The following is a 13,419-nucleotide window of genomic DNA, read 5'->3' as shown; positions in this document are numbered from 1 at the left end:
CGACAAGGAAACCACAAGTTCTCTCTACCGCTGTGTGATGGGCACCGTTGACGTTTAAAATCTTCCACTGTCGTCGACGCCCGAGGTAACCAGACGCTCTGTCAGTTGCATCGTTTGCGGAAGGTTTTCTACCGCTCTCGTGATTCTCAACTGCTGAATCTCCTGGGCCCTCCTCAACCACTGCAAGGAAGCTTATCCACTCAGTCTAGACTTTCCTCATTTTTTTCTTTTTCTTTCCTTTTTTTTTTTTTTTTTTTTACCAACTCTGCCTTTCTGATCAAGAAGACATATTTGAAAGAACCAAATAAACCTATTTCTAAGTAGAATGTGTCTAGCGGTCTGTTCTTTGGGGACTTCCTTCTCCTGTTGGGCTCAGGATCTCTGGCTGTATGGTGATGAAGAGAGGGGGCTCAGCTGGAGGAAACAGGTGAGATGAGAGACTTTAGAGGGGAGGACTTCTTGAAAGGCTTGAGCCTGGATGGGTTTTAGAGATTGGGGGGAGGGCGTTCAGTCATTGAAGTTCCAGAAGACAGAGCTTTAAAAGGGCTTGAGATGCTCCTTTCTCATTATGGGAAGCTCCATATGGGATAAGTACAACTGTGAGTGGGTTGATGGTACATTAATGATTAGAGGGGAGCTGTGGAAACCAGGACTAGAGACATCAGTTTTTCGGATTGGGGTGTGGGGAACAAGCGGTGGAGTCCAAAGGAGGGAGGACTGAGAGAGGAAATCTAGAGGGGTAAATGGCTTAAATGAGTCAACTGAGGAGAAAATTTGAATTCTTTCTGTGACATAAACTACACTGAAAAAATTTCTAGGGCAGCATTGAAAGTAACATGAATATGTTGTTGTCAAGTGCTACAGAGCCGGTTCCAACTGACAGCGAACAGTGCACTGTCCTGTGCCATCCTCACAATGCTTGTTATGCCTGAGACCATTGTTGCGGCCACTGTGTCAATCCATCTTGTTGAGGGTCTGCCTCACTTTCATGGACCCTCTAGTCTACCAAGCATGATGTTCCTTCAGGACATGTCCTGACATGTTCCTGGTTCCTCCCAGGGACTGGTTCCTCCCGACAACATGTGCAAAGTATGTGACATGAAGTCTCACCATTCTCACTACTGATGAGCATCTGACTGTACTTCTTCCAGGAGAGATTTATTTGTTCGTTCTTCTGGCAGTCCATGGTGTGTTCAATATTCTTCACCAACACCCTATTAAAAAGCATCAATTCTTCTTCCATTGTCCTTATTCAATGTCCAGCTGCATGACTATAGAGAAGGTTATATTTAACAGGTGTGTCTTAGCTCCCTGGTTCTGTTCTAACAGAGACACCAGCAGTGTGTCTGTATCCCCTGGTGCTACTATAACAGAGACACCACAAGTGGGCGTGAGCTCCCTATTCTTGCTGTAAGACAGACGCCACAAGTGGGTGTCAGTTCCCTCGCCCTGTTGTAAGAGAAATTCTCCAAGTGGGCTTTAGTCCCCTAGCACTGTTGTAATAGAGACTCCACAAGTGAGTGTGAACTACGTAACATTGCTGTAAGAGAGATGCTACAAGTTGATCTGAGCTGCCCATTCTGCAGTAACAGAGACACCACAAATGGGCCTGTGTTCCTCCATAAGATAAAACCCTATGCTTGTAAAGACTGTAAGGTGCTGCTGTCTTTGGTGTTCTCTGACCTAGGGACTCCTCACCTTGCCGCAGAAGGACTTGGGTAAGGTGTTCTTGAGCTCCCCTTTTCTATATTCTGCCCTGTGGTTTTCATGCCCTTTCCCCTCTCTGTTGGCTCCCAGACCCCCTTGCCTCAGGATGACCCTCTGCTGTGGGTCCTAGGCTCTTCATACTGTTCTCAAGGGTAATAAAGACCTTCTGGTAAAGGGTCCTGTTCTCAGGGGGCCAAGAGGAGCCTATCCTGAGGAAGCCAAGAGGAACTTGCCCTCAGAGGGTAGAGAGATACCTGTCCTCATGGATTCCGGCATGTCTATTGTGAGACTCAATTCAACCCCAAACTGTAGGAATCCAAGGAAGTATTGTGTCTTCTTAAGATGGAAACCGAATGCTCCTTTGGCTTCACTGCATTATTTGAAGAGAGTTTTATGCATTGACCCAAGAAATCTGATCCAGCTTTGACCTGGACACGTAAAACTCCCTTTGTGTGAATGCTTTTCAAATTTCTACATCCTTTCAGGTTGTGAAATACCCTTTAGCCTTTCTCATTCTGCATCACCCCTTGATTGTACTTTAACACAAATTGCCCCCCCACCTTTCCCTTAACAGAAACTCACCCTGCAGGCAGTGCTTCCACAGTTGTTCTTCTCTGCCATGATTTCTCCTATTAGAGCCATATTCATAGGAAATTGTTGTCACTTTAACCACACCAGCAGTCATATGCATGGGTTATCATCAGGCTCAGGGTCTCTGCTGGATGCTGACAAAAAGAGAGTTCAAAGTGGAGGGAATCAATGAGATGAGACACTTTCATGTGGACGGGTGCTTGAAAGGCTTCAGCCTGGATGGGCTTTAGAGTTTGGGAGGGTCTAGCGGCTGACATCTTGGAGTCAAAACCTTGAAGGGGCTTTGAGGTCCACCTGCCTCACTAGGAGAAGCTCCAGGTGGGTGGTTGAGGGTACGTTTATGATTAGATGGGAGGTATGGAATTGAGGACCAGAATATAGACAGCATCTTTGAGGGCTGAAGTCTGACAAACGGTAGGGTCTAAAGGTGGGTCCATTGGGAAAGGAAACATTCCAGGGAGGATCATACCGGAAACGATGCGACTCAGCGGTACAGTTTATTCTTTCTGTGGCATGCACAACAATGAAAGACTTCCAGGTCAACACTGGAAGCAACATGACTATAGAGAACCTTATCTGTAACAAATTGTGTAACGATTCAAGAACATGAGACTGTCAACTTCAAGTACAGAAAACTCCTGTAATCAGTAGCACGTTGGCTGTTTTGTTGTTTGCAGAATACTTACAAGGTAAACGAAAACATTTTCTTTTGGCAACCCCTTTTTAAGAGCAGACCAGCTTTCCAAGAAAATGTTGTCATTTTCACAGACAGACAAAGTCTAGCTCTACAGCAGTATGGCATCTGACACGAGACCACCTTTCAAACAACTGTTATGTGATTATATAATCTAATTTTTCCCGGTGGGAGAAAAATATTACACACAGAACACATATTCATATCCATAAACACACACAAAGAGGGAACTTGCACCTTCAAGTCTAATGATTCAGCTCACTGATTCATGTGAAAGAGCTGGGCTCTAGTACATGCCCTACCTGGACGTTCTTGCCGGGGTTGTGTTTCTGGCAGAGCATGTAAGTCACGTTACGTGAGCAGTATGAGGGCTGATGCTTTCCCAACGCTATCTGTGGGAGGATAGTGTCTAAAATAAAATTTGTCATTTCTAATGACACCGACCTGTAGGAGGGAACGGGAAGTGTGCCATTATGGAAATAATGAAAGTTTCTATTTCAACGTCAGCAGTGTACGTCACACCCAAGAAGAGAGCCCTAACGCAGCTGCGACAAGAGTGATTCCAGGAAATGATGCTTTGACCACGTGACACAGGAACAAAATTCAAGCAGAGGCACAGCTGCTGCTGTGGTCGACTATTTCGCTGTTAATAGATTGGGCAGAAGGCTAAAGAAAACGTTGTATAGTCACAGCACCTTTTTACTAACAGACCGATAATATGAGAAAGTTTTGTCATTTTCACACAGAGACTACCGAATTCTAGCTTGACGGTAGTATAATAGCTCTTGCTCAACTATGTTTCTTAAATATTTTGGGATTTCATAATCTAACTTTTCCTCAGAGGAAGGAAAATATTATCTCCAGGAGAATACGTCCTTACATCCATAAACATACACAAATAGGGAGTTCATGGCTTGAACTCTAACAGTAATCTTCATATGTATTGGTTATCATTTTCACCCACAGTAACATTCATATATGTGGGTTATTATTTCAATCAAAAGTAGCATTCACGTGTACAGATTTTCATTTAAAGCAACAATAAAATTCATATGTTTGGGATACCATTTTAATCAACAGAAGCATTCATATGTTTGGGATATCATTTAACCAACAGTAACGTTCATATGTATGGGTTTTCGTTTTAAACCCCAAGGAAACTAGGAGATGAGTCCTGTGTCTGTCTAACACCAGCACTTGGCAGCAGCTTTTAGGACAGAAACCTCAACTCCAGTAGTCTTACAGCTCCTTGTAATCAACCTTTTCTCCTAGTGTTAAGAAGCAAGGATGACGATGGAGGCATGTTGTCAAATTGCTAGCTCTCATGGTCAACATGATCAGTATACAATTGCTCGGGAGTTTGTGCTTATGTGTGACATTCGTATTATTAAGTACTTCTTTAAAAGGCAGCCCTCTCTAAAGGGACCTAAACCATTCCTGTGCCTGCAGCCACCAGACCAGTTCATTATGTTTTCCCTGGATTCAATGATTTCATTTATGAAAGACAAGACCATTGATTTTCTGACGCATATAGCCACTGAATCTCTCATGGAAAAATTAAGAGTATTTCTAGGAGACAAAGTAGTATCCTTTCCACAGAACCCGGTAACGACTTGGTTGACACAGATGTGTACATCTGTAATGGAGAGGACTCCAATACTTGGACCGGAGACACTGAGGATGTGTCTAAAGGAGCTTTTAGAACTGATGTCTAGATATCTAATTAAGAAGATTCTTAAGTCTGTGCTGAACAAGACCGCATCAGTTCTACAGGAACTGTTTGTCAGTAAATTCTCCGTCCTGCTTTCAGAATCGACAAGGAAACCACAAGTTCTCTCTACCGCTGTGTGATGGGCACCGTTGACATTTAAAATCTTCCACTGTCGTCGATGCCCGAGGCAACCAGATGCTCTGTCAGTTGCATCGTTTGCGGAAGGTTTTCTACCACTCTCGTGATCCTCAACTGCTGGATCTCCTGGGCCCTCCTCAACCACTGCAAGGAAGCTTATCCACTCAGTCTAGACTTTCAGCATTTTTGTCTTTTCTTTTCTTTTCTTTTTTACCAACTCTGCCTTTCTGATCAAGAAGACATATTTGAAAGAACCAAATAAACCTATTTCTAAGTAGAATGTGTCTAGCCGTCTGTTCTGTGGGGACTTCCTTCTCCTGTTGGGCTCAGGATCTCTGGCTGTATGGTGATGAAGAGAGGGGGCTCAGCTGGAGGAAACAGGTGAGATGAGAGACTTCAGAGGGGAGGACTTTTTGAAAGCCTTGAGCCTGGATGGATTTTAGAGATTGGGGTTGGGTTCAATCATTGAAATTCTGGGAGACAGAGCTTTGAAAGGGCTTTGAGATGCTCCTTTCTCATTATGGGAAGCTCCATATGGGATAAGTACAACTGTGAGTGGGTTGATGGTACATTAATGGTTAGAGGGGAGGTGTGGAAACCAGGACTAGAGTAGAGACATCAGTTTTTCGGATTGGGGTGTGGGGAGCAAGCGGTGGAGTCCAAAGGAGGGAGGACTGAGAGAGGAAATCTAGAGGGGTAAATGCCTTAAAGGAGTCAACTGATGAGGACATTTGGATGCTTTCTGTGACATGAACTCCACTGAAAAATTTCTAGGTCAGCATTGAAAGTAACATGAATATGTTGCTGTTCGGTGCTGCAGAGCCGGTTCCAACTGACAGCGAACAGTGCACTGTCCTGTGCCATCCTCACAATGCCTGTTATGCTTGAGACCATTGTTGCGGCCACTGTGTCAATCCATCTTGTTGAGGGTCTGCCTCACTTTCATGGACCCTCTAGTCTACCAAGCATGATGTTCCTTCAGGACATGTCCTGACATGTTCCTGGTTCCTCCCAGGGACTGGTTCCTCCCGACAACATGTGCAAAGTATGTGACATGAAGTCTCACCATTCTCACTACTGATGAGCATCTGACTGTACTTCTTCCAGGAGAGATTTATTTGTTCGTTCTTCTGGCAGTCCATGGTGTGTTCAATATTCTTCACCAACACCCTATTAAAAAGCATCAATTCTTCTTCCATTGTCCTTATTCAATGTCCAGCTGCATGACTATAGAGAAGGTTATATTTAACAGGTGTGTCTTAGCTCCCTGGTTCTGTTCTAACAGAGACACCAGCAGTGTGTCTGTATCCCCTGGTGCTACTATAACAGAGACACCACAAGTGGGCGTGAGCTCCCTATTCTTGCTGTAAGACAGACGCCACAAGTGGGTGTCAGTTCCCTCGCCCTGTTGTAAGAGAAATTCTCCAAGTGGGCTTTAGTCCCCTAGCACTGTTGTAATAGAGACTCCACAAGTGAGTGTGAACTACGTAACATTGCTGTAAGAGAGATGCTACAAGTTGATCTGAGCTGCCCATTCTGCAGTAACAGAGACACCACAAATGGGCCTGTGTTCCTCCATAAGATAAAACCCTATGCTTGTAAAGACTGTAAGGTGCTGCTGTCTTTGGTGTTCTCTGACCTAGGGACTCCTCACCTTGCCGCAGAAGGACTTGGGTAAGGTGTTCTTGAGCTCCCCTTTTCTATATTCTGCCCTGTGGTTTTCATGCCCTTTCCCCTCTCTGTTGGCTCCCAGACCCCCTTGCCTCAGGATGACCCTCTGCTGTGGGTCCTAGGCTCTTCATACTGTTCTCAAGGGTAATAAAGACCTTCTGGTAAAGGGTCCTGTTCTCAGGGGGCCAAGAGGAGCCTATCCTGAGGAAGCCAAGAGGAACTTGCCCTCAGAGGGTAGAGAGATACCTGTCCTCATGGATTCCGGCATGTCTATTGTGAGACTCAATTCAACCCCAAACTGTAGGAATCCAAGGAAGTATTGTGTCTTCTTAAGATGGAAACCGAATGCTCCTTTGGCTTCACTGCATTATTTGAAGAGAGTTTTATGCATTGACCCAAGAAATCTGATCCAGCTTTGACCTGGACACGTAAAACTCCCTTTGTGTGAATGCTTTTCAAATTTCTACATCCTTTCAGGTTGTGAAATACCCTTTAGCCTTTCTCATTCTGCATCACCCCTTGATTGTACTTTAACACAAATTGCCCCCCCACCTTTCCCTTAACAGAAACTCACCCTGCAGGCAGTGCTTCCACAGTTGTTCTTCTCTGCCATGATTTCTCCTATTAGAGCCATATTCATAGGAAATTGTTGTCACTTTAACCACACCAGCAGTCATATGCATGGGTTATCATCAGGCTCAGGGTCTCTGCTGGATGCTGACAAAAAGAGAGTTCAAAGTGGAGGGAATCAATGAGATGAGACACTTTCATGTGGACGGGTGCTTGAAAGGCTTCAGCCTGGATGGGCTTTAGAGTTTGGGAGGGTCTAGCGGCTGACATCTTGGAGTCAAAACCTTGAAGGGGCTTTGAGGTCCACCTGCCTCACTAGGAGAAGCTCCAGGTGGGTGGTTGAGGGTACGTTTATGATTAGATGGGAGGTATGGAATTGAGGACCAGAATATAGACAGCATCTTTGAGGGCTGAAGTCTGACAAACGGTAGGGTCTAAAGGTGGGTCCATTGGGAAAGGAAACATTCCAGGGAGGATCATACCGGAAACGATGCGACTCAGCGGTACAGTTTATTCTTTCTGTGGCATGCACAACAATGAAAGACTTCCAGGTCAACACTGGAAGCAACATGACTATAGAGAACCTTATCTGTAACAAATTGTGTAACGATTCAAGAACATGAGACTGTCAACTTCAAGTACAGAAAACTCCTGTAATCAGTAGCACGTTGGCTGTTTTGTTGTTTGCAGAATACTTACAAGGTAAACGAAAACATTTTCTTTTGGCAACCCCTTTTTAAGAGCAGACCAGCTTTCCAAGAAAATGTTGTCATTTTCACAGACAGACAAAGTCTAGCTCTACAGCAGTATGGCATCTGACACGAGACCACCTTTCAAACAACTGTTATGTGATTATATAATCTAATTTTTCCCGGTGGGAGAAAAATATTACACACAGAACACATATTCATATCCATAAACACACACAAAGAGGGAACTTGCACCTTCAAGTCTAATGATTCAGCTCACTGATTCATGTGAAAGAGCTGGGCTCTAGTACATGCCCTACCTGGACGTTCTTGCCGGGGTTGTGTTTCTGGCAGAGCATGTAAGTCACGTTACGTGAGCAGTATGAGGGCTGATGCTTTCCCAACGCTATCTGTGGGAGGATAGTGTCTAAAATAAAATTTGTCATTTCTAATGACACCGACCTGTAGGAGGGAACGGGAAGTGTGCCATTATGGAAATAATGAAAGTTTCTATTTCAACGTCAGCAGTGTACGTCACACCCAAGAAGAGAGCCCTAACGCAGCTGCGACAAGAGTGATTCCAGGAAATGATGCTTTGACCACGTGACACAGGAACAAAATTCAAGCAGAGGCACAGCTGCTGCTGTGGTCGACTATTTCGCTGTTAATAGATTGGGCAGAAGGCTAAAGAAAACGTTGTATAGTCACAGCACCTTTTTACTAACAGACCGATAATATGAGAAAGTTTTGTCATTTTCACACAGAGACTACCGAATTCTAGCTTGACGGTAGTATAATAGCTCTTGCTCAACTATGTTTCTTAAATATTTTGGGATTTCATAATCTAACTTTTCCTCAGAGGAAGGAAAATATTATCTCCAGGAGAATACGTCCTTACATCCATAAACATACACAAATAGGGAGTTCATGGCTTGAACTCTAACAGTAATCTTCATATGTATTGGTTATCATTTTCACCCACAGTAACATTCATATATGTGGGTTATTATTTCAATCAAAAGTAGCATTCACGTGTACAGATTTTCATTTAAAGCAACAATAAAATTCATATGTTTGGGATACCATTTTAATCAACAGAAGCATTCATATGTTTGGGATATCATTTAACCAACAGTAACGTTCATATGTATGGGTTTTCGTTTTAAACCCCAAGGAAACTAGGAGATGAGTCCTGTGTCTGTCTAACACCAGCACTTGGCAGCAGCTTTTAGGACAGAAACCTCAACTCCAGTAGTCTTACAGCTCCTTGTAATCAACCTTTTCTCCTAGTGTTAAGAAGCAAGGATGACGATGGAGGCATGTTGTCAAATTGCTAGCTCTCATGGTCAACATGATCAGTATACAATTGCTCGGGAGTTTGTGCTTATGTGTGACATTCGTATTATTAAGTACTTCTTTAAAAGGCAGCCCTCTCTAAAGGGACCTAAACCATTCCTGTGCCTGCAGCCACCAGACCAGTTCATTATGTTTTCCCTGGATTCAATGATTTCATTTATGAAAGACAAGACCATTGATTTTCTGACGCATATAGCCACTGAATCTCTCATGGAAAAATTAAGAGTATTTCTAGGAGACAAAGTAGTATCCTTTCCACAGAACCCGGTAACGACTTGGTTGACACAGATGTGTACATCTGTAATGGAGAGGACTCCAATACTTGGACCGGAGACACTGAGGATGTGTCTAAAGGAGCTTTTAGAACTGATGTCTAGATATCTAATTAAGAAGATTCTTAAGTCTGTGCTGAACAAGACCGCATCAGTTCTACAGGAACTGTTTGTCAGTAAATTCTCCGTCCTGCTTTCAGAATCGACAAGGAAACCACAAGTTCTCTCTACCGCTGTGTGATGGGCACCGTTGACATTTAAAATCTTCCACTGTCGTCGATGCCCGAGGCAACCAGATGCTCTGTCAGTTGCATCGTTTGCGGAAGGTTTTCTACCACTCTCGTGATCCTCAACTGCTGGATCTCCTGGGCCCTCCTCAACCACTGCAAGGAAGCTTATCCACTCAGTCTAGACTTTCAGCATTTTTGTCTTTTCTTTTCTTTTCTTTTTTACCAACTCTGCCTTTCTGATCAAGAAGACATATTTGAAAGAACCAAATAAACCTATTTCTAAGTAGAATGTGTCTAGCGGTCTGTTCTGTGGGGACTTCCTTCTCCTGTTGGGCTCAGGATCTCTGGCTGTATGGTGATGAAGAGAGGGGGCTCAGCTGGAGGAAACAGGTGAGATGAGAGACTTCAGAGGGGAGGACTTTTTGAAAGCCTTGAGCCTGGATGGATTTTAGAGATTGGGGTTGGGTTCAATCATTGAAATTCTGGGAGACAGAGCTTTGAAAGGGCTTTGAGATGCTCCTTTCTCATTATGGGAAGCTCCATATGGGATAAGTACAACTGTGAGTGGGTTGATGGTACATTAATGGTTAGAGGGGAGGTGTGGAAACCAGGACTAGAGTAGAGACATCAGTTTTTCGGATTGGGGTGTGGGGAGCAAGCGGTGGAGTCCAAAGGAGGGAGGACTGAGAGAGGAAATCTAGAGGGGTAAATGCCTTAAAGGAGTCAACTGATGAGGACATTTGGATGCTTTCTGTGACATGAACTCCACTGAAAAATTTCTAGGTCAGCATTGAAAGTAACATGAATATGTTGCTGTTCGGTGCTGCAGAGCCGGTTCCAACTGACAGCGAACAGTGCACTGTCCTGTGCCATCCTCACAATGCCTGTTATGCTTGAGACCATTGTTGCGGCCACTGTGTCAATCCATCTTGTTGAGGGTCTGCCTCACTTTCATGGACCCTCTAGTCTACCAAGCATGATGTTCCTCCAGGACAACATGTCCTGACATGTTCCTGGTTCCTCCCAGGGACTGGTTCCTCCCGACAACATGTGCAAAGTGTGTGACATGAAGTCTCACCATTCTCACTACTAATGAGCATCTGACTGTACTTCTTCCAGGAGAGATTTGTTCCTTCTTCTGGCAGTCCATGGCATATTCAATATTCTTCAGCAACACCCTCTTTCAAAAGCATCAATTCTTCTTCCATTGTCCTTATTCAATGTCCAGCTGCATGACTATAGAGAAGGTTATATTTAACAAGTGGGTCTTAGCTCCCTGGTTCTGTTCTAACAGAGACACCAGCAGTGTGTCTGTATCCCCTGGTGCTACTATAACAGAGACACCACAAGTGGGCGTGAGCTCCCTATTCTTGCTGTAAGAGAGACACCACAAGTGGGTGTCAGCTCCCTGGACATGCTACAATAGAGACACCACATTGGGTGTGAGTTACCTGGTGCTGCTCTAACAGAGACACCACAAGTGGATGTGAGCTCCCTGGCAATGTTGTAATGGAGATACAACAAGTAGGTTTGTGTTGCCTAGCCCAGGAACAACAGACAGAGCACAAGCCAGTGTGAGTTCCCTGGCCCTGCTATAACACAGACTCTACAGGTGGGTTTCATTCCCCTGGCCCTGTAGAAACAGAGACTCCATAAGTGAGTGTGAGCTCCCTATTCTTGCTGTATCAGAGACACCAGGGGTGGGTGTCAGCTCCCTGGGTCTGCTGTTAATAGAGACACCACATTGGGTGTGAGATTCCTGGTCCTGCTCTAACAGAGACACCACATTTTATGTGAGTTCCCTGGCCCTGCTGTAATACAGACACTACCTTGGGTGTGAGTTACCGGGTCCTGCTGTCCTAGAGACACCACAAGTGGGTGTGAGCTCCCTGGCAGTGTTGTAATAAAGATACAACAAGTAGGTTTGAGTTGCCTGGCCCAGGAATAACAGACAGACCACAAGTGGTTGTGCGTTCCTTGGCCCACTTATAACAGAGGCTCTACAACTGGGTTTCACTCCCCTAGTCTTGTTGTAACAGAGACTCCACAAGTGAGTGTGAACTACCTGGCATTGCTGTAAGAGAGACGCTACAAGCTGATCTCGGCTCCCCGTTCTGCTGTTAACAGAGACACCACAAGTATGCCTGAGTTGCTCCATAAGACAAAACCCTGTAGTTGTGAGGACTCTAAAGTACTGATGCCTTCGGAGTTCTCTGACCTAGAGACTCCCACCTTGCCGCAGAAGGACTTGACTGAGATGTTCTTGATCTCCCCTTCCCTACACTGTGCCCTGTGGTTTTCGTGCCCTTTTCCGATGCCGGTGGCTCCCTGACCCCCTTGCCTCAGGATGACCTCCTGCTGTGGGTCTTAGGCACTTCATATTGCTCTCCAGGACAAGAAATACCTTATGGGAAAGGGTGCTGTTCTAAGGGGGCTGAGAAGAACCTATCCTGAGGGAGCCAAGAGGAGCTTATCTTTCAGGGGCAGAGAGATACCTGTCCTCCTGGATTCCGGCATGTCTTCTGTGGGACCCAATTCAACCCCAAACTGTAGGAATCCAAGGAAATGTTGTGTCTTCTTAAGATGGAAACGGAATCCTCCTTTGGCCTCACTACAACATTTGATAGAAAGCCCCTTGAAAACTTGTTTATGCATAAACCCAACAAATCGGATCCAGCTTTGACCTGGGCATGTCAAATTCCCTTTGTGTGAATGCTTTTCCACTCTCTCTATCCATTCAGGTTTTGAAATACATTTGAGTCTTTCTCGGTTGCATCATTCCTTGATTGTACTTTCACACAAGTTGTCGCCCTTTTCCCTTAACAGAAACTCACGCTGCAGGCGGTGCTTACACAGTTGTTCTTCTCTGCCATGAGTTCTCCTATTAGAGCCATATTCATAGGAATTGTTGTCACTTTAACCACACCAGCAGTCATATGCATGGGTTATCATCAGGCTCAGGGTCTCTGCTGGATGCTGACAAAAAGAGAGTTCAAAGGGGAGGGAATAAATGAGATGAGACACCGTCGTGGGGAGGGATACTTGAAGGGCTTAAGCCTGGATGGGCTGTAGATTTGGGGAGTGTTCAGTGGTTGCATTTCTGGGAGTCAGAGTCTTGAAGGGGCTTTGAGATCCACCTGCCTCACTAGGAGAAGCTCCAGGTTTGAGATATAAAAACGGTGGGTGGTTCTGGGTACAATCATGATTAGATGAGAGGCGTAGAAATTAGGACCAGGGCAGAGACAGCAGCTTGAGGAGTGACGTGTGGCAAGGGGTGGGGTCCAAAGGAAGGCAGCTTAAGAAAAGAAACATTTCAGAAGGGGTAAATGCAATTGAAAAGTAAGTTTTATTCTTTCTGTGGCATGCACGACAATGAAAGAGTTCTAGGTCAACATTGGAAGCAACATGACTATAGAGAACCTCATCTGGAACATACCGCACAATGACTCGAGAACAAGATATTGTCAGCATAAAGTCCGGAAAACTCCTGTAATCGGTAGCACATTCGCTATTTTGTTTGGCTGTTCTGTTTTTTGCAGAATACTCACAAAGTGAACATTTTATTGTTACGTTCTCTTTTTAAGAGCAGACCAGCTTTCCAAGAAAATTTTGTTATTTTCACGGAAAGACAAACAAATCCGAGCTCTACAGCAGTATGGTATCAGATACTAAAGCACCTTTCTAAAAATTCTCATGGAATTATATAATCTAATTTTTCTCAGAGGGAGGAAAAGATTACACACAGACAGCACACATATTTCTATCCATAAAGAGGGAGCTTGCACGTTCA

General features: G+C 44.6%; 1 long non-coding RNA gene across 17 annotated transcripts in view; it reads right to left on the bottom strand.

Annotated features, from left to right (window-relative positions):
• The window catches only part of LOC135232766 (uncharacterized), a 116,073-nt gene extending 105,034 nt beyond the window's left edge, over positions 1-11,039 (bottom strand). For 6 of the 17 annotated variants that reach the window (XR_010323316.1, XR_010323317.1, XR_010323325.1 and 3 more), the window contains exon 1: positions 1,111-11,036. This is a non-coding gene — a long non-coding RNA (uncharacterized LOC135232766). Of the gene's footprint in view, positions 1-1,110 lie in introns of all 17 variants that reach the window. The other 11 variants (XR_010323318.1, XR_010323329.1, XR_010323330.1 and 8 more) reach the window with 9 other exon arrangements.
• Positions 11,040-13,419: the final 2,380 nt, after the last annotated feature.

The sequence above is a fragment of the Loxodonta africana genome, chromosome 11 (genome assembly GCF_030014295.1).
Source record: "Loxodonta africana isolate mLoxAfr1 chromosome 11, mLoxAfr1.hap2, whole genome shotgun sequence".
In the NCBI taxonomy this organism is placed as follows: Eukaryota; Metazoa; Chordata; class Mammalia; order Proboscidea; family Elephantidae; genus Loxodonta; species Loxodonta africana.
Note: the sequence above shows the minus strand (reverse complement) of the source record. Positions and strands in the feature narration are given on the sequence as shown.